Source organism: Schistocerca nitens, chromosome 2, assembly GCF_023898315.1.
Source record: "Schistocerca nitens isolate TAMUIC-IGC-003100 chromosome 2, iqSchNite1.1, whole genome shotgun sequence".
Classification (NCBI taxonomy): Eukaryota; Metazoa; Arthropoda; class Insecta; order Orthoptera; family Acrididae; genus Schistocerca; species Schistocerca nitens.
In genome coordinates, this window is record NC_064615.1 from 1,149,579,043 (window position 1) to 1,149,600,095 (window position 21,053).

Genomic DNA, 21,053 nt, shown 5'->3' on the forward strand with positions numbered 1-21,053 from the left:
GGACGCAAATTGTGTGTTAATTCGGCAATGTGTGGGAGCGAGGGATGCAGTAAAGGAGGAATATTGCATCGGAAAAGAGATACTCGGAACCCCAAAGAAAATCCTATCGTTTCCGTAGAAACGTATCTCGATTTAGAAGGACAATGAAGGGAATCCAGAGTATTTCATATGGACGCAAATTGGGTGTTAATTCGTCAATGTGAGGGAGCGAGCGATGCAGTAAAGGAGGAATAATGCATCGGAAAAGAGATACTCGGAACCCCAAAGAAAATCCTATCGTTTCCGTAGAAACGTATCTCGATTTAGAAGGACAATGCAGGGAATCCAGAGTATTTCATATGGACGCAAATTGTGTGTTAATTCGTCATTGTGAGGGTGCGAGGGATGCAGTAAAGGGGGAATAATGCATCGGAAAAGAGATACTCGGAACCCCAAAGAAAATCCTATCGTTTCCGTAGAAACGTATCTCGATTTAGAAGGACAATGCAGGGAATCCAGAGTATTCCATATGGACGCAAATTGTGTGTTAATTCGTCAATGTGTGGGAGCGAGGGATGCAGTAAAGAAGGAATAATGCATCGGAAAAGAGATACTCGGAACCCCAAAGAAAATCCTATCGTTTCCGTAGAAACGTATCTCGATTTAGAAGGACAATGCAGGGAATCCAGAGTATTTCATATGGACGCAAATTGTGTGTTAATTCGTCAATGTGAGGGAGCGAGGGATGCAGTAAAGGAGGAATAATGCATCGGAAAAGAGATACTCGGAACCCCAAAGAAAATCCTATCGTTTCCATAGAAACGTATCTCGAATTGGAAGGACAATGCAGGGAATCCAGAGTATTTCATATGGACACAAATTGTGTGTTAATTCGTCAATGTGAGGGAGCGAGGAATGCAGTAAAGGAGGAATAATGCATCGGAAAAGAGATACTCTTAACCCCAAAGAAAATCCTATCTTATCCGTAGAAACGTATCTCGATTTAGAAGGACAATGCAGGGAATCGAGAGTATTTCATATGGACGCAAATTGTGTGTTAATTCGTCAATGTGAGGGAGCGAGGGATGCAGTAAAGGAGGAATAATGCATCGGAAAAGAGATACTTGGAACCCCAAAGAAAATCCTATCGATTCCGTAGAAACGTATCTCGATTTAGGAGGACAATGCAGGAAATCCAGAGTATTTCATATGGACGCAAATTCTGTGTTAATTCGTCAATGTGAGAGAGCGAGGGATGCAGTAAAGGAGGAATAATGCATCGGAAAAGAGATACTCGGAACCCCAAAGAAAATCCTCTCGTTTCCGTAGAAACGTATCTCGATTTAGAAGGACAATGCAGGGAATCCAGAGTATTTCATATGGACGCAAATTGTGTGTTAATTCGGCAATGTGTGGGAGCGAGGGATGCAGTAAAGGAGGAATATTGCATCGGAAAAGAGATACTCGGAACCCCAAAGAAAATCCTATCGTTTCCGTAGAAACGTATCTCGATTTAGAAGGACAATGAAGGGAATCCAGAGTATTTCATATGGACGCAAATTGTGTGTTAATTCGTCAATGTGAGGGAGCGAGCGATGCAGTAAAGGAGGAATAATGCATCGGAAAAGAGATACTCGGAACCCCAAAGAAAATCCTATCGTTTCCATAGAAACGTATCTCGAATTAGAAGGACAATGCAGGGAATCCAGAGTATTTCATATGGACGCAAATTGTGTGTTAATTCGTCAATGTGAGGGAGCGAGGGATGCAGTAAAGGAGGAATAATGCATCGGAAAATAGATACTCGGAACCCCAAAGAAAATCCTATCGTTTCCGTAGAAACGAATCCCGATTTAGAAGGACAATGCAGGGAAACCAGAGAATTTCATATGGACGCAATATGTGTGTTAACTTGTCAATGTGAGGGAGCGAGGTGTGTAGTAAAGGAGGAATAATGCATCAGAAAAGAGATACTCAGAACCCCAAAGAAAATCCTATCGTTTCCGTAGAAACATATCTCGATTTAGAAGGACAATGCAGGGAATCCAGAGTATTTCATATGGACGCAAATTCTGTGTTAATTCGTCAATGTGAGAGAGCGAGGGATGCAGTAAAGGAGGAATAATGCATCGGAAAAGAGATACTCGGAACCCCAAAGAAAATCCTCTCGTTTCCGTGGAAACGTATCTCGATTTAGAAGGACAATGCAGGGAATCCAGAGTATTTCATATGGACGCAAATTGTGTGTTAATTCGTCAATGTGAGGGAGCGAGGGATGCAGTAAAGGAGGAATAATGCATCGGAAAAGAGATACTCGCAACCCCAAAGAAAATCCTATCGTTTCCGTAGAAACGTATCTCGATTTAGAAGGACAATGCAGGGAATCCAGAGTATTTCATATGGACGCAAATTGTGTGTTAATTCGGCAATGTGTGGGAGCGAGGGATGCAGTAAAGGAGGAATATTGCATCGGAAAAGAGATACTCGGAACCCCAAAGAAAATCCTATCGTTTCCGTAGAAACGTATCTCGATTTAGAAGGACAATGAAGGGAATCCAGAGTATTTCATATGGACGCAAATTGGGTGTTAATTCGTCAATGTGAGGGAGCGAGCGATGCAGTAAAGGAGGAATAATGCATCGGAAAAGAGATACTCGGAACCCCAAAGAAAATCCTATCGTTTCCGTAGAAACGTATCTCGATTTAGAAGGACAATGCAGGGAATCCAGAGTATTTCATATGGGCACAAATTGTGTGTTAATTCGTCAATGTAAGGGAGCGAGGAATGCAGTAAAGGAGGAATAATGCATCGGAAAAGAGATACTCTTAACCCCAAAGAAAATCCTATCTTATCCGTAGAAACGTATCTCGATTTAGAAGGACAATGCAGGGAATCCAGAGTATTTCATATGGACGCAAATTGTGTGTTAATTCGTCAATGTGAGGGAGCGAGGGATGCAGTAAAGGAGGAATAATGCATCGGAAAAGAGATACTCGGAACCCCAAAGAAAATCCTATCGTTTCCATAGAAACGTATCTCGAATTGGAAGGACAATGCAGGGAATCCAGAGTATTTCATATGGACACAAATTGTGTGTTAATTCGTCAATGTGAGGGAGCGAGGAATGCAGTAAAGGAGGAATAATGCATCGGAAAAGAGATACTCTTAACCCCAAAGAAAATCCTATCTTATCCGTAGAAACGTATCTCGATTTAGAAGGACAATGCAGGGAATCGAGAGTATTTCATATGGACGCAAATTGTGTGTTAATTCGTCAATGTGAGGGAGCGAGGGATGCAGTAAAGGAGGAATAATGCATCGGAAAAGAGATACTCGGAACCCCAAAGAAAATCCTATCGTTTCCATAGAAACGTATCTCGAATTAGAAGGACAATGCAGGGAATCCAGAGTATTTCATATGGACGCAATTTGTGTGTTAATTCGTCAATGTGAGGGAGCGAGGGATGCAGTAAAGGAGGAATAATGCATCGGAAAATAGATACTCGGAACCCCAAAGAAAATCCTATCGTTTCCGTAGAAACGAATCCCGATTTAGAAGGACAATGCAGGGAATCCAGAGAATTTCATATGGACGCAATATGTGTGTTAACTTGTCAATGTGAGGGAGCGAGGTGTGTAGTAAAGGAGGAATAATGCATCAGAAAAGAGATACTCAGAACCCCAAAGAAAATCCTATCGGTTCCGTAGAAACATATCTCGATTTAGAAGGACAATGCAGGGAATCCAGAGTATTTCATATGGACGCAAATTGTGTGTTAATTGGTCAATGTGAGGGAGCGAGGGATGCAGTAAAGGAGGAATAATGTATCGGAAAAGAGATACTTGGAACCCCAAAGAAAATCCTATCGTTTCCGTAGAAACGTATCTCGATTTAGGAGGACAATGCAGGAAATCCAGAGTATTTCATATGGACGCAAATTCTGTGTTAATTCGTCAATGTGAGAGAGCGAGGGATGCAGTAAAGGAGGAATAATGCATCGGAAAAGAGATACTCGGAACCCCAAAGAAAATCCTCTCGTTTCCGTAGAAACGTATCTCGATTTAGAAGGACAATGCAGGGAATCCAGAGTATTTCATATGGACGCAAATTGTGTGTTAATTCGTCAATGTGAGGGAGCGAGGGATGCAGTAAAGGAGGAATAATGCATCGGAAAAGAGATACTCGCAACCCCAAAGAAAATCCTGTCGCTTCCGTAGAAACGTATCTCGATTTAGAAGGACAATGCAGGGAATCCAGAGTATTTCATATGGACGCAAATTGTGTGTTAATTCGGCAATGTGTGGGAGCGAGGTATGCAGTAAAGGAGGAATATTGCATCGGAAAAGAGATACTCGGAACCCCAAAGAAAATCCTATCGTTTCCGTAGAAACGTATCTCGATTTAGAAGGACAATGAAGGGAATCCAGAGTATTTCATATGGACGCAAATTGTGTGTTAATTCGTCAATGTGAGGGAGCGAGCGATGCAGTAAAGGAGGAATAATGCATCGGAAAAGAGATACTCGGAACCCCAAAGAAAATCCTATCGTTTCCGTAGAAACGTATCTCGATTTAGAAGGACAATGCAGGGAATCCAGAGTATTTCATATGGACGCAAATTGTGTGTTAATTCGTCATTGTGAGGGTGCGAGGGATGCAGTAAAGGGGGAATAATGCATCGGAAAAGAGATACTCGGAACCCCAAAGAAAATCCTATCGTTTCCGTAGAAACGTATCTCGATTTAGAAGGACAATGCAGGGAATCCAGAGTATTCCATATGGACGCAAATTGTGTGTTAATTCGTCAATGTGTGGGAGCGAGGGATGCAGTAAAGAAGGAATAATGCATCGGAAAAGAGATACTCGGAACCCCAAAGAAAATCCTATCGTTTCCGTAGAAACGTATCTCGATTTAGAAGGACAATGCAGGGAATCCAGAGTATTTCACATGGACGCAAATTGTGTGTTAATTCGTCAATGTGAGGGAGCGAGGGATGCAGTAAAGGAGGAATAATGCATCGGAAAAGAGATTTTCGACTCCCAAAAGAAAATCCTTTCGTTTCCGTAGAAACGTATCTCGTTTTAGAAAGATAATGCAGGGAACCCAGAGTATTTCATATGGACGCAAATTGTGTGTTAATTCGGCAATGTGAGGGAGCGAGGGATGCAGTAAAGGAGGAACAATGCATCGGAGAAAAGATACTCGGAGCCCCAAAGAAAATCCTATCGTTTCCGTAGAAACGTATCTCGAATTAGAAGGACAATGCAGGGAATCCAGAGTATTTCATATGGACGCAAATTGTGTGTTAATTCGTCAATGTGAGGGAGCGAGGGATGCAGTAATGGAGGAATAATGCATCGGAAAATAGATACTCGGAACCCCAAAGAAAATCCTATCGTTTCCGTAGAAACGAATCCCGATTTAGAAGGACAATGCAGGGAATCCAGAGAATTTCATATGGACGCAATATGTGTGTTAATTTGTCAATGTGAGGGAGCGAGGTGTGTAGTAAAGGAGGAATAATGCATCAGAAAAGAGATACTCAGAACCCCAAAGAAAATCCTATCGTTTCCGTAGAAACATATCTCGATTTAGAAGGACAATGCAGGGAATCCAGAGTATTTCATATGGACGCAAATTGTGTGTTAATTGGTCAATGTGAGGGAGCGAGGGATGCAGTAAAGGAGGAATAATGTATCGGAAAAGAGATACTTGGAACCCCAAAGAAAATCCTATCGTTTCCGTAGAAACGTATCTCGATTTAGGAGGACAATGCAGGAAATCAAGAGTATTTCATATGGACGCAAATTCTGTGTTAATTCGTCAATGTGAGAGAGCGAGGGATGCAGTAAAGGAGGAATAATGCATCGGAAAAGAGATACTCGGAACCCCAAAGAAAATCCTCTCGTTTCCGTAGAAACGTATCTCGATTTAGAAGGACAATGCAGGGAATCCAGAGTATTTCATATGGACGCTAATTGTGTGTTAATTCGTCAATGTGAGGGAGCGAGGGATGCAGTAAAGGAGGAATAATGCATCGGAAAAGAGATACTCGCAACCCCAAAGAAAATCCTATCGTTTCCGTAGAAACGCATCTCGATTTAGAAGGACAATGCAGGGAATCCAGAGTATTTCATATGGACGCAAATTGTGTGTTAATTCGGCAATGTGTGGGAGCGAGGGATGCAGTAAAGGAGGAATATTGCATCGGAAAAGAGATACTCGGAACCCCAAAGAAAATCCTATCGTTTCCGTAGAAACGTATCTCGATTTAGAAGGACAATGAAGGGAATCCAGAGTATTTCATATGGACGCAAATTGTGTGTTAATTCGTCAATGTGAGGGAGCGAGCGATGCAGTAAAGGAGGAATAATGCATCGGAAAAGAGATACTCGGAACCCCAAAGAAAATCCTATCGTTTCCGTAGAAACGTATCTCGATTTAGAAGGACAATGCAGGGAATCCAGAGTATTTCATATGGACGCAAATTGTGTGTTAATTCGTCATTGTGAGGGTGCGAGGGATGCAGTAAAGGGGGAATAATGCATCGGAAAAGAGATACTCGGAACCCCAAAGAAAATCCTATCGTTTCCGTAGAAACGTATCTCGATTTAGAAGGACAATGCAGGGAATCCAGAGTATTCCATATGGACGCAAATTGTGTGTTAATTCGTCAATGTGTGGGAGCGAGGGATGCAGTAAAGGAGGAATAATGCATCGGAAAAGAGATACTCGGAACCCCAAAGAAAATCCTATCGTTTCCGTAGAAACGTATCTCGATTTAGAAGGACAATGCAGGGAATCCAGAGTATTTCATATGGACGCAAATTGTGTGTTAATTCGTCAATGTGAGGGAGCGAGGGATGCAGTAAAGGAGGAATAATGCATCGGAAAAGAGATTTTCGACTCCCAAAAGAAAATCCTTTCGTTTCCGTAGAAACGTATCTCGTTTTAGAAAGATAATGCAGGGAACCCAGAGTATTTCATATGGACGCAAATTGTGTGTTAATTCGGCAATGTGAGGGAGCGAGGGATGCAGTAAAGGAGGAACAATGCATCGGAGAAAAGATACTCGGAGCCCCAAAGAAAATCCTATCGTTTCCGTAGAAACGTATCTCGATTTAGAAGGACAATGCAGGGAATCCAGAGTATTTCATATGGACGCAAATTGTGTGTTAATTCGTCAATGTAAGGGAGCGAGGGATGCAGTAAAGGAGGAATAATGCATCGGAAAAGAGATACTCGGAACCCCAAAGAAAATCCTATCGTTTCCGTAGAAACATATCTCGATTTAGAAGGACAATGCAGGGAATCCAGAGTATTTCATATAGACGCAAATTGTGTGTTAATTCGTCAATGTGAGGGAGCGAGGGATGCAGTAAAGGAGGAATAATACATCGGAAAAGAGATACTCGGAACCCCAAAGAAAATCCTATCGTTTCCGTAGAAACGAAACCCGATTTAGAAGGACACTGCAGGGAACCCAGAGTATTTCATATGGACGCAATTTGTGTGCTAATTCGTCAATGTGAGGGAGCGAGGGATGCAGTAAAGGAGGAATAATGCATCGGAAAAGAGATACTCGGAACCCCAAAGAAAATCCTATCGTTTCCATAGAAACGTATCTCGATTTAGAAGAACAATGCAGGGAATCCAGAGTATTTCATATGGACGCAAATTGTGTGTTAATTCGTCAATGTGAGGGAGCGAGGGATGCAGTAAAGGAGGAATAATGCATCGGAAAAGAGATACTCGGAACCCCAAAGAAAATCCTATCGTTTCCGTAGAAACGTATCTCGATTTAGAAGGACAATGCAGGAAATCCAGAGTATATCATATGGACGCAAATTGTGTGTTAATTCGTCAATGTGAGGGAGCGAGGGATGCAGTAAAGGAGGAATAATGCATCGGAAAAGAGATACTCGGAACCCCAAAGAAAATCCTATCGTTTCCGTAGAAACGTATCTCGATTTAGAAAGACAATGCAGGGAATCCAGAGTATTTCATATGGACGCAAATTGTGTGTTAATTCGTCAATGTGAGGGAGCGAGGGATGCAGTAAAGGAGGAATAATGCATCGGAAAAGAGATACTCGGAACCCCAAAGAAAAACCTATCGTTTCCGTAGAAACGTATCTTGATTTAGAAGGACAATGCAGGGAATCCAGAGTATTTCATATGGACGCAAATTGTGTGTTAATTCGTCAATGTGAGGGAGCGAGGTATGCAGTAAAGGAGGAATAATGCATCGGAAAAGAGATACTCGGAACTCCAAAGAAAATCCTATCGTTTCCGTAGAAACGTGTCTCGATTTAGAAGGACAATGCAGGGAATCCAGAGTATTTCATATGGACGCAAATAGTGTGTTAATTCGTCAATGTGAGGGAGCAAATATGCAGTAAAGGAGGAATAATGCATCGGAAAAGAGATACTCGACTCCCAAAATAAAATCCTATCGTTCCTGTAGAAACGTATCTCGATTTAGAAAGATAATGAGGGAACACAGAGTATTTCATATGGACGCAATTTTTGTGTTAATTCGGCAATGTGAATGAGCGAGGGATGCAGTAAAGGAGGAATAATGCATCGGAAAAGAGATACTCTGAACCCCAAAGAAAATCCTGTCGTTTCCGTAGAAACGAATCCCGATTTAGAAGGACAATGCAGGGAATCCAGAGTATTTCATATGGACGCAAATTGTGTGTTAATTCGTCAATGTGAGGGAGCGAGGGATGCAGTATAGGATGAATAATGCATCGGAAAAGAGATACTCGGAACCCCAAAGAAAATCCTATCGTTTCCGTAGAAACGTATCTCGATTTAGGAGGACAATGCAGGGAATCCAGAGTATTTCATATGGACGCTAATTGTGTGTTAATTCGTCAATGTGAGGGAGCGAGGGATGCAGTAAAGGAGGAATAATGCATCGGAAAAGAGATACTCGGAACCCCAAAGAAAATCCTATCGTTTCCGTAGAAACGTATCTCGATTTAGAAGGACAATGCAGGGAATCCAGAGTATATCATATGGACGCAAATTGTGTGTTAATTCGTCAATGTGAGGGAGCGAGGGATGCAGTAAAGGGGGAATAATGCATCGGAAAAGAGATACTCAGAACCCCAAAGAAAATCCTATCGTTTCCGTAGAAACGTATCTCGATTTACCAGGACAATGCAGGGAATCCAGAGTATTTCATATGGACGCAAATTGTGTGTTAATTCGTCAATGTGAGGTAGCGAGGGATGCAGTAAAGGAGGAATAATGCATCGGAAAAGAGATACTCGGAACCCCAAGGAAAATCCTACCATTTCCTTAGAAACGTATCTCGATTTAGAAGGACAATTCTGGGAATCACGAGTATTTCATATAGACGCAAATTGTGTGTTAATTCTTCAATGTGAGGGAGCGAGGGATGCAGTAAAGGAGGAATAATGCATCGGAAAAGAGATACTCGGAACCCCAAAGAAAATCCTATCTTATCCGTAGAAACGTATCTCGATTTAGAAGGACAATGCAGGGAATCCAGAGTATTTCATATGGACGCAAATTGTGTGTTAATTCGTCAATGTGAGGGAGCGAGGGATGCAGTAAAGGAGGAATAATGCATCGGAAAAGAGATACTCGGAACCCCAAAGAAAATCCTATCGTTTCCATAGAAACGTATCTCGAATTGGAAGGACAATGCAGGGAATCCAGAGTATTTCATATGGGCACAAATTGTGTGTTAATTCGTCAATGTGAGGGAGCGAGGAATGCAGTAAAGGAGGAATAATGCATCGGAAAAGAGATACTCTTAACCCCAAAGAAAATCCTATATTATCCGTAGAAACGTATCTCGATTTAGAAGGACAATGCAGGGAATCGAGAGTATTTCATATGGACGCAAATTGTGTGTTAATTCGTCAATGTGAGGGAGCGAGGGATGCAGTAAAGGAGGAATAATGCATCGGAAAAGAGATACTCGGAACCCCAAAGAAAATCCTATCGTTTCCATAGAAACGTATCTCGAATTAGAAGGACAATGCAGGGAATCCAGAGTATTTCATATGGACGCAATTTGTGTGTTAATTCGTCAATGTGAGGGAGCGAGGGATGCAGTAAAGGAGGAATAATGCATCGGAAAATAGATACTCGGAACCCCAAAGAAAATCCTATCGTTTCCGTAGAAACGAATCCCGATTTAGAAGGACAATGCAGGGAATCCAGAGAATTTCATATGGACGCAATATGTGTGTTAACTTGTCAATGTGAGGGAGCGAGGTGTGTAGTAAAGGAGGAATAATGCATCAGAAAAGAGATACTCAGAACCCCAAAGAAAATCCTATCGGTTCCGTAGAAACATATCTCGATTTAGAAGGACAATGCAGGGAATCCAGAGTATTTCATATGGACGCAAATTGTGTGTTAATTGGTCAATGTGAGGGAGCGAGGGATGCAGTAAAGGAGGAATAATGTATCGGAAAAGAGATACTTGGAACCCCAAAGAAAATCCTATCGTTTCCGTAGAAACGTATCTCGATTTAGGAGGACAATGCAGGAAATCCAGAGTATTTCATATGGACGCAAAGTCTGTGTTAATTCGTCAATGTGAGAGAGCGAGGGATGCAGTAAAGGAGGAATAATGCATCGGAAAAGAGATACTCGGAACCCCAAAGAAAATCCTCTCGTTTCCGTAGAAACGTATCTCGATTTAGAAGGACAATGCAGGGAATCCAGAGTATTTCATATGGACGCAAATTGTGTGTTAATTCGTCAATGTCTGGGAGCGAGGGATGCAGTAAAGGAGGAATAATGCATCGGAAAAGAGATACTCGCAACCCCAAAGAAAATCCTGTCGTTTCCGTAGAAACGTATCTCGATTTAGAAGGACAATGCAGGGAATCCAGAGTATTTCATATGGACGCAAATTGTGTGTTAATTCGGCAATGTGTGGGAGCGAGGTATGCAGTAAAGGAGGAATATTGCATCGGAAAAGAGATACTCGGAACCCCAAAGAAAATCCTATCGTTTCCGTAGAAACGTATCTCGATTTAGAAGGACAATGAAGGGAATCCAGAGTATTTCATATGGACGCAAATTGTGTGTTAATTCGTCAATGTGAGGGAGCGAGCGATGCAGTAAAGGAGGAATAATGCATCGGAAAAGAGATACTCGGAACCCCAAAGAAAATCCTATCGTTTCCGTAGAAACGTATCTCGATTTAGAAGGACAATGCAGGGAATCCAGAGTATTTCATATGGACGCAAATTGTGTGTTAATTCGTCATTGTGAGGGTGCGAGGGATGCAGTAAAGGGGGAATAATGCATCGGAAAAGAGATACTCGGAACCCCAAAGAAAATCCTATCGTTTCCGTAGAAACGTATCTCGATTTAGAAGGACAATGCAGGGAATCCAGAGTATTCCATATGGACGCAAATTGTGTGTTAATTCGTCAATGTGTGGGAGCGAGGGATGCAGTAAAGAAGGAATAATGCATCGGAAAAGAGATACTCGGAACCCCAAAGAAAATCCTATCGTTTCCGTAGAAACGTATCTCGATTTAGAAGGACAATGCAGGGAATCCAGAGTATTTCATATGGACGCAAATTGTGTGTTAATTCGTCAATGTGAGGGAGCGAGGGATGCAGTAAAGGAGGAATAATGCATCGGAAAAGAGATTTTCGACTCCCAAAAGAAAATCCTTTCGTTTCCGTAGAAACGTATCTCGTTTTAGAAAGATAATGCAGGGAACCCAGAGTATTTCATATGGACGCAAATTGTGTGTTAATTCGGCAATGTGAGGGAGCGAGGGATGCAGTAAAGGAGGAACAATGCATCGGAGAAAAGATACTCGGAGCCCCAAAGAAAATCCTATCGTTTCCGTAGAAACGTATCTCGAATTAGAAGGACAATGCAGGGAATCCAGAGTATTTCATATGGACGCAAATTGTGTGTTAATTCGTCAATGTGAGGGAGCGAGGGATGCAGTAATGGAGGAATAATGCATCGGAAAATAGATACTCGGAACCCCAAAGAAAATCCTATCGTTTCCGTAGAAACGAATCCCGATTTAGAAGGACAATGCAGGGAATCCAGAGAATTTCATATGGACGCAATATGTGTGTTAATTTGTCAATGTGAGGGAGCGAGGTGTGTAGTAAAGGAGGAATAATGCATCAGAAAAGAGATACTCAGAACCCCAAAGAAAATCCTATCGTTTCCGTAGAAACATATCTCGATTTAGAAGGACAATGCAGGGAATCCAGAGTATTTCATATGGACGCAAATTGTGTGTTAATTGGTCAATGTGAGGGAGCGAGGGATGCAGTAAAGGAGGAATAATGTATCGGAAAAGAGATACTTGGAACCCCAAAGAAAATCCTATCGTTTCCGTAGAAACGTATCTCGATTTAGGAGGACAATGCAGGAAATCAAGAGTATTTCATATGGACGCAAATTCTGTGTTAATTCGTCAATGTGAGAGAGCGAGGGATGCAGTAAAGGAGGAATAATGCATCGGAAAAGAGATACTCGGAACCCCAAAGAAAATCCTCTCGTTTCCGTAGAAACGTATCTCGATTTAGAAGGACAATGCAGGGAATCCAGAGTATTTCATATGGACGCTAATTGTGTGTTAATTCGTCAATGTGAGGGAGCGAGGGATGCAGTAAAGGAGGAATAATGCATCGGAAAAGAGATACTCGCAACCCCAAAGAAAATCCTATCGTTTCCGTAGAAACGCATCTCGATTTAGAAGGACAATGCAGGGAATCCAGAGTATTTCATATGGACGCAAATTGTGTGTTAATTCGGCAATGTGTGGGAGCGAGGGATGCAGTAAAGGAGGAATATTGCATCGGAAAAGAAATACTCGGAACCCCAAAGAAAATCCTATCGTTTCCGTAGAAACGTATCTCGATTTAGAAGGACAATGAAGGGAATCCAGAGTATTTCATATGGACGCAAATTGTGTGTTAATTCGTCAATGTGAGGGAGCGAGCGATGCAGTAAAGGAGGAATAATGCATCGGAAAAGAGATACTCGGAACCCCAAAGAAAATCCTATCGTTTCCGTAGAAACGTATCTCGATTTAGAAGGACAATGCAGGGAATCCAGAGTATTTCATATGGACGCAAATTGTGTGTTAATTCGTCATTGTGAGGGTGCGAGGGATGCAGTAAAGGGGGAATAATGCATCGGAAAAGAGATACTCGGTACCCCAAAGAAAATCCTATCGTTTCCGTAGAAACGTATCTCGATTTAGAAGGACAATGCAGGGAATCCAGAGTATTCCATATGGACGCAAATTGTGTGTTAATTCGTCAATGTGTGGGAGCGAGGGATGCAGTAAAGGAGGAATAATGCATCGGAAAAGAGATACTCGGAACCCCAAAGAAAATCCTATCGTTTCCGTAGAAACGTATCTCGATTTAGAAGGACAATGCAGGGAATCCAGAGTATTTCATATGGACGCAAATTGTGTGTTAATTCGTCAATGTGAGGGAGCGAGGGATGCAGTAAAGGAGGAATAATGCATCGGAAAAGAGATTTTCGACTCCCAAAAGAAAATCCTTTCGTTTCCGTAGAAACGTATCTCGTTTTAGAAAGATAATGCAGGGAACCCAGAGTATTTCATATGGACGCAAATTGTGTGTTAATTCGGCAATGTGAGGGAGCGAGGGATGCAGTAAAGGAGGAACAATGCATCGGAGAAAAGATACTCGGAGCCCCAAAGAAAATCCTATCGTTTCCGTAGAAACGTATCTCGATTTAGAAGGACAATGCAGGGAATCCAGAGTATTTCATATGGACGCAAATTGTGTGTTAATTCGTCAATGTAAGGGAGCGAGGGATGCAGTAAAGGAGGAATAATGCATCGGAAAAGAGATACTCGGAACCCCAAAGAAAATCCTATCGTTTCCGTAGAAACATATCTCGATTTAGAAGGACAATGCAGGGAATCCAGAGTATTTCATATGGACGCAAATTGTGTGTTAATTCGTCAATGTGAGGGAGCGAGGGATGCAGTAAAGGAGGAATAATGCATCGGAAAACAGATACTGGGAACCCCAAAGAAAATCCTTTCGTTTCCGTAGAAACGAATCCCGATGTAGAAGGACAATGCAGGGAAACCAGAGAATTTCATATGGACGCAAATTGTGTGTTTATTTGTCAATGTGAGGGAGCGAGGTATGCAGTAAAGGAGGAATAATGCATCAGAAAAGAGATACTCGGAATCCCAAAGAAAATCCTTTCGTTTCCGTAGAAACATATCTCGATTTAGAAGGACAATGCAGGGAATCCAGAGTATTTCATATGGACGCAAATTGTGTGTTAATTGGTCAATGTGAGGGCGCGAGGGATGCAGTAAAGGAGGAATAATGTATCGGAAGAGAGATACTTGGAACCCCAAAGAAAATCCTATCGTTTCCGTAGAAACGTATCTCGATTTAGAAGGACAATGCAGGGAATCCAGAGTATTTCATATAGACGCAAATTGTGTGTTAATTCGTCAATGTGAGGGAGCGAGGGATGCAGTAAAGGAGGAATAATACATCGGAAAAGAGATACTCGGAACCCCAAAGAAAATCCTATCGTTTCCGTAGAAACGAAACCCGATTTAGAAGGACACTGCAGGGAACCCAGAGTATTTCATATGGACGCAATTTGTGTGCTAATTCGTCAATGTGAGGGAGCGAGGGATGCAGTAAAGGAGGAATAATGCATCGGAAAAGAGATACTCGGAACCCCAAAGAAAATCCTATCGTTTCCATAGAGACGTATCTCGATTTAGAAGAACAATGCAGGGAATCCAGAGTATTTCATATGGACGCAAATTGTGTGTTAATTCGTCAATGTGAGGGAGCGAGGGATGCAGTAAAGGAGGAATAATGCATCGGAAAAGAGATACTCGGAACCCCAAAGAAAATCCTATCGTTTCCGTAGAAACGTATCTCGATTTAGAAGGACAATGCAGGAAATCCAGAGTATATCATATGGACGCAAATTGTGTGTTAATTCGTCAATGTGAGGGAGCGAGGGATGCAGTAAAGGAGGAATAATGCATCGGAAAAGAGATACTCGGAACCCCAAAGAAAATCCTATCGTTTCCGTAGAAACGTATCTCGATTTAGAAAGACAATGCAGGGAATCCAGAGTATTTCATATGGACGCAAATTGTGTGTTAATTCGTCAATGTGAGGGAGCGAGGGATGCAGTAAAGGAGGAATAATGCATCGGAAAAGAGATACTCGGAACCCCAAAGAAAATCCTATCGTTTCCGTAGAAACGTATCTTGATTTAGAAGGACAATGCAGGGAATCCAGAGTATTTCATATGGACGCAAATTGTGTGTTAATTCGTCAATGTGAGGGAGCGAGGTATGCAGTAAAGGAGGAATAATGCATCGGAAAAGAGATACTCGGAACTCCAAAGAAAATCCTATCGTTTCCGTAGAAACGTGTCTCGATTTAGAAGGACAATGCAGGGAATCCAGAGTATTTCATATGGACGCAAATAGTGTGTTAATTCGTCAATGTGAGGGAGCAAATATGCAGTAAAGGAGGAATAATGCATCGGAAAAGAGATACTCGACTCCCAAAATAAAATCCTATCGTTCCTGTAGAAACGTATCTCGATTTAGAAAGATAATGAGGGAACACAGAGTATTTCATATGGACGCAATTTTTGTGTTAATTCGGCAATGTGAATGAGCGAGGGATGCAGTAAAGGAGGAATAATGCATCGGAAAAGAGATACTCTGAACCCCAAAGAAAATCCTGTCGTTTCCGTAGAAACGAATCCCGATTTAGAAGGACAATGCAGGGAATCCAGAGTATTTCATATGGACGCAAATTGTGTGTTAATTCGTCAATGTGAGGGAGCGAGGGATGCAGTATAGGATGAATAATGCATCGGAAAAGAGATACTCGGAACCCCAAAGAAAATCCTATCGTTTCCGTAGAAACGTATCTCGATTTAGGAGGACAATGCAGGGAATCCAGAGTATTTCATATGGACGCTAATTGTGTGTTAATTCGTCAATGTGAGGGAGCGAGGGATGCAGTAAAGGAGGAATAATGCATCGGAAAAGAGATACTCGGAACCCCAAAGAAAATCCTATCGTTTCCGTAGAAACGTATCTCGATTTAGAAGGACAATGCAGGGAATCCAGAGTATATCATATGGACGCAAATTGTGTGTTAATTCGTCAATGTGAGGGAGCGAGGGATGCAGTAAAGGGGGAATAATGCATCGGAAAAGAGATACTCAGAACCACAAAGAAAATCCTATCGTTTCCGTAGAAACGTATCTCGATTTACCAGGACAATGCAGGGAATCCAGAGTATTTCATATGGACGCAAATTGTGTGTTAATTCGTCAATGTGAGGTAGCGAGGGATGCAGTAAAGGAGGAATAATGCATCGGAAAAGAGATACTCGGAACCCCAAGGAAAATCCTACCATTTCCTTAGAAACGTATCTCGATTTAGAAGGACAATTCTGGGAATCACGAGTATTTCATATAGACGCAAATTGTGTGTTAATTCTTCAATGTGAGGGAGCGAGGGATGCAGTAAAGGAGGAATAATGCATCGGAAAAGAGATACTCGGAACCCCAAAGAAAATCCTATCGTTTCCGTAGAAACGTATCTCGATTTAGAAGGACATTGCAGGGAATCCAGAGTATTTCATATGGGCACAAATTGTGTGTTAATTCGTCAATGTGAGGGAGCGAGGAATGCAGTAAAGGAGGAATAATGCATCGGAAAAGAGATACTCTTAACCCCAAAGAAAATCCTATCTTATCCGTAGAAACGTATCTCGATTTAGAAGGACAATGCAGGGAATCCAGAGTATTTCATATGGACGCAAATTGTGTGTTAATTCGTCAATGTGAGGGAGCGAGTGATGCACTAAAGGAGGAATAATGCATCGGAAAAGAGATACTCGGAACCCCAAAGAAAATCCTATCGTTTCCATAGAAACGTATCTCGAATTAGAAGGACAATGCAGGGAATCCAGAGTATTTCATATGGACACAAATTGTGTGTTAATTCGTCAATGTGAGGGAGCGAGGAATGCAGTAAAGGAGGAATAATGCATCGGAAAAGAGATACTCTTAACCCCAAAGAAAATCCTATCTTATCCGTAGAAACGTATCTCGATTTAGAAGGACAATGCAGGGAATCGAGAGTATTTCATATGGACGCAAATTGTGTGTTAATTCGTCAATGTGAGGGAGCGAGGGATGCAGTAAAGGAGGAATAATTTATCGCAAAAGAGATACTCGGATCCCCAAAGAAAATCCTATCGTTTCCATAGAAACGTATCTCGAATTAGAAGGACAATGCAGGGAATCCAGAGTATTTCATATGGACGCAAATTGTGTGTTAATTCGTCAATGTGAGGGAGCGAGGGATGCAGTAAAGGAGGAATAATGCATCGGAAAATAGATACTCGTAACCCCAAAGAAAATCCTATCGTTTCCGTAGAAACGAATCCCGATTTAGAAGGACAATGCAGGGAATCCAGAGAATTTCATATGGACGCAATATGTGTGTTAATTTGTCAATGTGAGGGAGCGAGGTGTGTAGTAAAGGAGGAATAATGCATCAGAAAAGAGATACTCAGAACCCCAAAGAAAATCCTATCGTTTCCGTAGAAACATATCTCGATTTAGAAGGACAATGCAGGGAATCCAGAGTATTTCATATGGACGCAAATTGTGTGTTAATTGGTCAATGTGAGGGAGCGAGGGATGCAGTAAAGGAGGAATAATGTATCGGAAAAGAGATACTTGGAACCCCAAAGAAAATCCTATCGTTTCCGTAGAAACGTATCTCGATTTAGGAGGACAATGCAGGGAATCCAGAGTATTTCATATGGACGCTAATTGTGTGTTAATTCGTCAATGTGAGGGAGCGAGGGATGCAGTAAAGGAGGAATAATGCATCGGAAAAGAGATACTCGGAACCCCAAAGAAAATCCTATCGTTTCCGTAGAAACGTATCTCGATTTAGAAGGACAATGCAGGGAATCCAGAGTATATCATATGGACGCAAATTGTGTGTTAATTCGTCAATGTGAGGGAGCGAGGGATGCAGTAAAGGAGGAATAATGCATCGGAAAAGAGATACTCGGAACCCCAAAGAAAATCCTATCGTTTCCGTAGAAACGTATCTCGATTTACAAGGACAATGCAGGAAATCCAGAGTATTTCATATGGACGCAAATTGTGTGTCAATTCGTCAATGTGAGGGAGCGAGGGATGCAGTAAAGGAGGAATAATGCATCGGAAAAGAGATACTCGGAACCCCAAGGAAAATCCTACCATTTCCTTAGTAACGTATCTCGATTTAGAAGGACAATTCTAGGAATCCCGAGTATTTCATATAGACGCAAATTGTGTGTTAATTCTTCAATGTGAGGGAGCGAGGGATGCAGTAAAGGAGGAATAATGCATCGGAAAAGAGATACTCGGAACCCCAAAGAAAATCCTATCGTTTCCGTAGAAACGTATCTCGATTTAGAAGGACAATGCAGGGAATCCAGAGTATTTCATATGGGCACAAATTGTGTGTTAATTCGTCAATGTGAGGGAGCGAGGAATGCAGTAAAGGAGGAATAATGCATCGGAAAAGAGATACTCGGAACCCCAAAGAAAATCCTATCTTATCCGTAGAAACGTATCTCGATTTAGAAGGACAATGCAGGGAATCGAGAGTATTTCATATGGACGCAAATTGTGTGTTAATTCGTCAATGTGAGGGAGCAAGGGATGCAGTAAAGGAGGAGTAATGCATCGGAAAAGAGATACTCGGAACCCCAAAGAAAATCCTATCGTTTCCATAGAAACGTATCTCGAATTAGAAGGACAATGCAGGGAATCCAGAGTATTTCATATGGACGCAAATTGTGTGTTAATTCGTCAATGTGAGGGAGCGAGGGATGCAGTAAAGGAGGAATATTGCATCGGAAAATAGATACTCGGAACCCCAAAGAAAATCCTATCGTTTCCGTAGAAACGAATCCCGATTTAGAAGGACAATGCAGGGAATCCAGAGAATTTCATATGGACGCAATATGTGTGTTAATTTGTCAATGTGAGGGAGCGAGGTGTGTAGTAAAGGAGGAATAATGCATCAGAAAAGAGATACTCAGAACCCCAAAGAAAATCCTATCGTTTCCGTAGAAACATATCTCGATTTAGAAGGACAATGCAGGGAATCCAGAGTATTTCATATGGACGCAAATTGTGTGTTAATTGGTCAATGTGAGGGAGCGAGGGATGCAGTAAAGGAGGAATAATGTATCGGAAAAGAGATACTTGGAACCCCAAAGAAAATCCTATCGTTTCCGTAGAAACGTATCTCGATTTAGGAGGACAATGCAGGAAATCCAGAGTATTTCATATGGACGCAAATTCTGTGTTAATTCGTCAATGTGAGAGAGCGAGGGATGCAGTAAAGGAGGAATAATGCATCGGAAAAGAGATACTCGGAACCCCAAAGAAAATCCTCCCGTTTCCGTAGAAACATATCTCGATTTAGAAGGACAATGCAGGGAATCCAGAGTATTTCATATGGACGCAAATTGTGTGTTAATTCGTCAATGTGAGGGAGCGAGGGATGCAGTAAAGGAGGAATAATGCATCGGAAAAGAGATACTCGCAACCCCAAAGAAAATCCTATCGTTTCCGTAGAAACGTATCTCGATTTAGAAGGACAATGCAGGGAATCCAGAGTATTTCATATGGACGCAAATTGTGTGTTAATTCGGCAATGTGTGGGAGCGAGGGATGCAGTAAAGGAGGAATATTGCATCGGAAAAGAGATACTCGGAACCCCAAAGAAAATCCTATCCATTCCGTAGAAACGTATCTCGATTTAGAAGGACAATGCAGGGAATCCAGAGTATTTGATACGGACGCAAATTGTGTGTTAATTCGTCAATGTAAGGGAGCGAGGGATGCAGTAAAGGAGGAATAATGCATCGGAAAAGAGATACTCGGAACCCCAAAGAAAATCCTATCGTTTCCGTAGAAACGAATCCCGATTTAGAAGGACAATGCAGGGAATCCAGAGTATTTGATATGGACGCAAATTGTGTGTTAATTCGTCAATGTAAGGGAGCGAGGGATGCAGTAAAGGAGGAATAATGCATCGGAAAAGAGATACTCGGAACCCCAAAGAAAATCCTATCGTTTCCGTAGAAACGAATCCCGATTTAGAAGGACAATGCAGGGAATCCAGAGTATTTCATATGGACGCAATTTGTGTGTTAATTCGTCAATGTGAGGGAGCGAGGGATGCAGTAAAGGAGGAATAATGCATCGGAAAAGAGATACTCGGAACCCCAAAGAAAATCCTATCGTTTCCGTAGAAACGTATCTCGATTTAGAAGGACAATGCAGGAAATCCAGAGTATATCATATGGACGCAAATTGTGTGTTAATTCGTCAATGTGAGGGAGCGAGGGATGCAGTAAAGGAGGAATAATGCATCGGAAAAGAGATACTCGGAACCCCAAAGAAAATCCTATCGTTTCCGTAGAAACGTATCTCGATTTAGAAAGACAATGCAGGGAATCCAGAGTATTTCATATGGACGCAAATTGTGTGTTAATTCGTCAATGTGACGGAGCGAGGGATGCAGTAAAGGAGGAATAATGCATCGGAAAAGAGATACTCGGAACCCCAAAGAAAATCCTATCGTTTCCGTAGAAACGTATCTTGATTTAGAAGGACAATGCAGGGAATCCAGAGTATTTCATATGGACGCAAATTGTGTGTTAATTCGTCAATGTGAGGGAGCGAGGTATGCAGTAAAGGAGGAATAATGCATCGGAAAAGAGATACTCTGAACTCCAAAGAAAATCCTATCGTTTCCGTAGAAACGTGTCTCGATTTAGAAGGACAATGCAGGGAATCCAGAGTATTTCATATGGACGCAAATTGTGTGTTAATTCGTCAATGTGAGGGAGCAAATATGCAGTAAAGGAGGAATAATGCATCGGAAAAGAGATACTCGACTCCCAAAATAAAATCCTATCGTTCCTGTAGAAACGTATCTCGATTTAGAAAGATAATGAG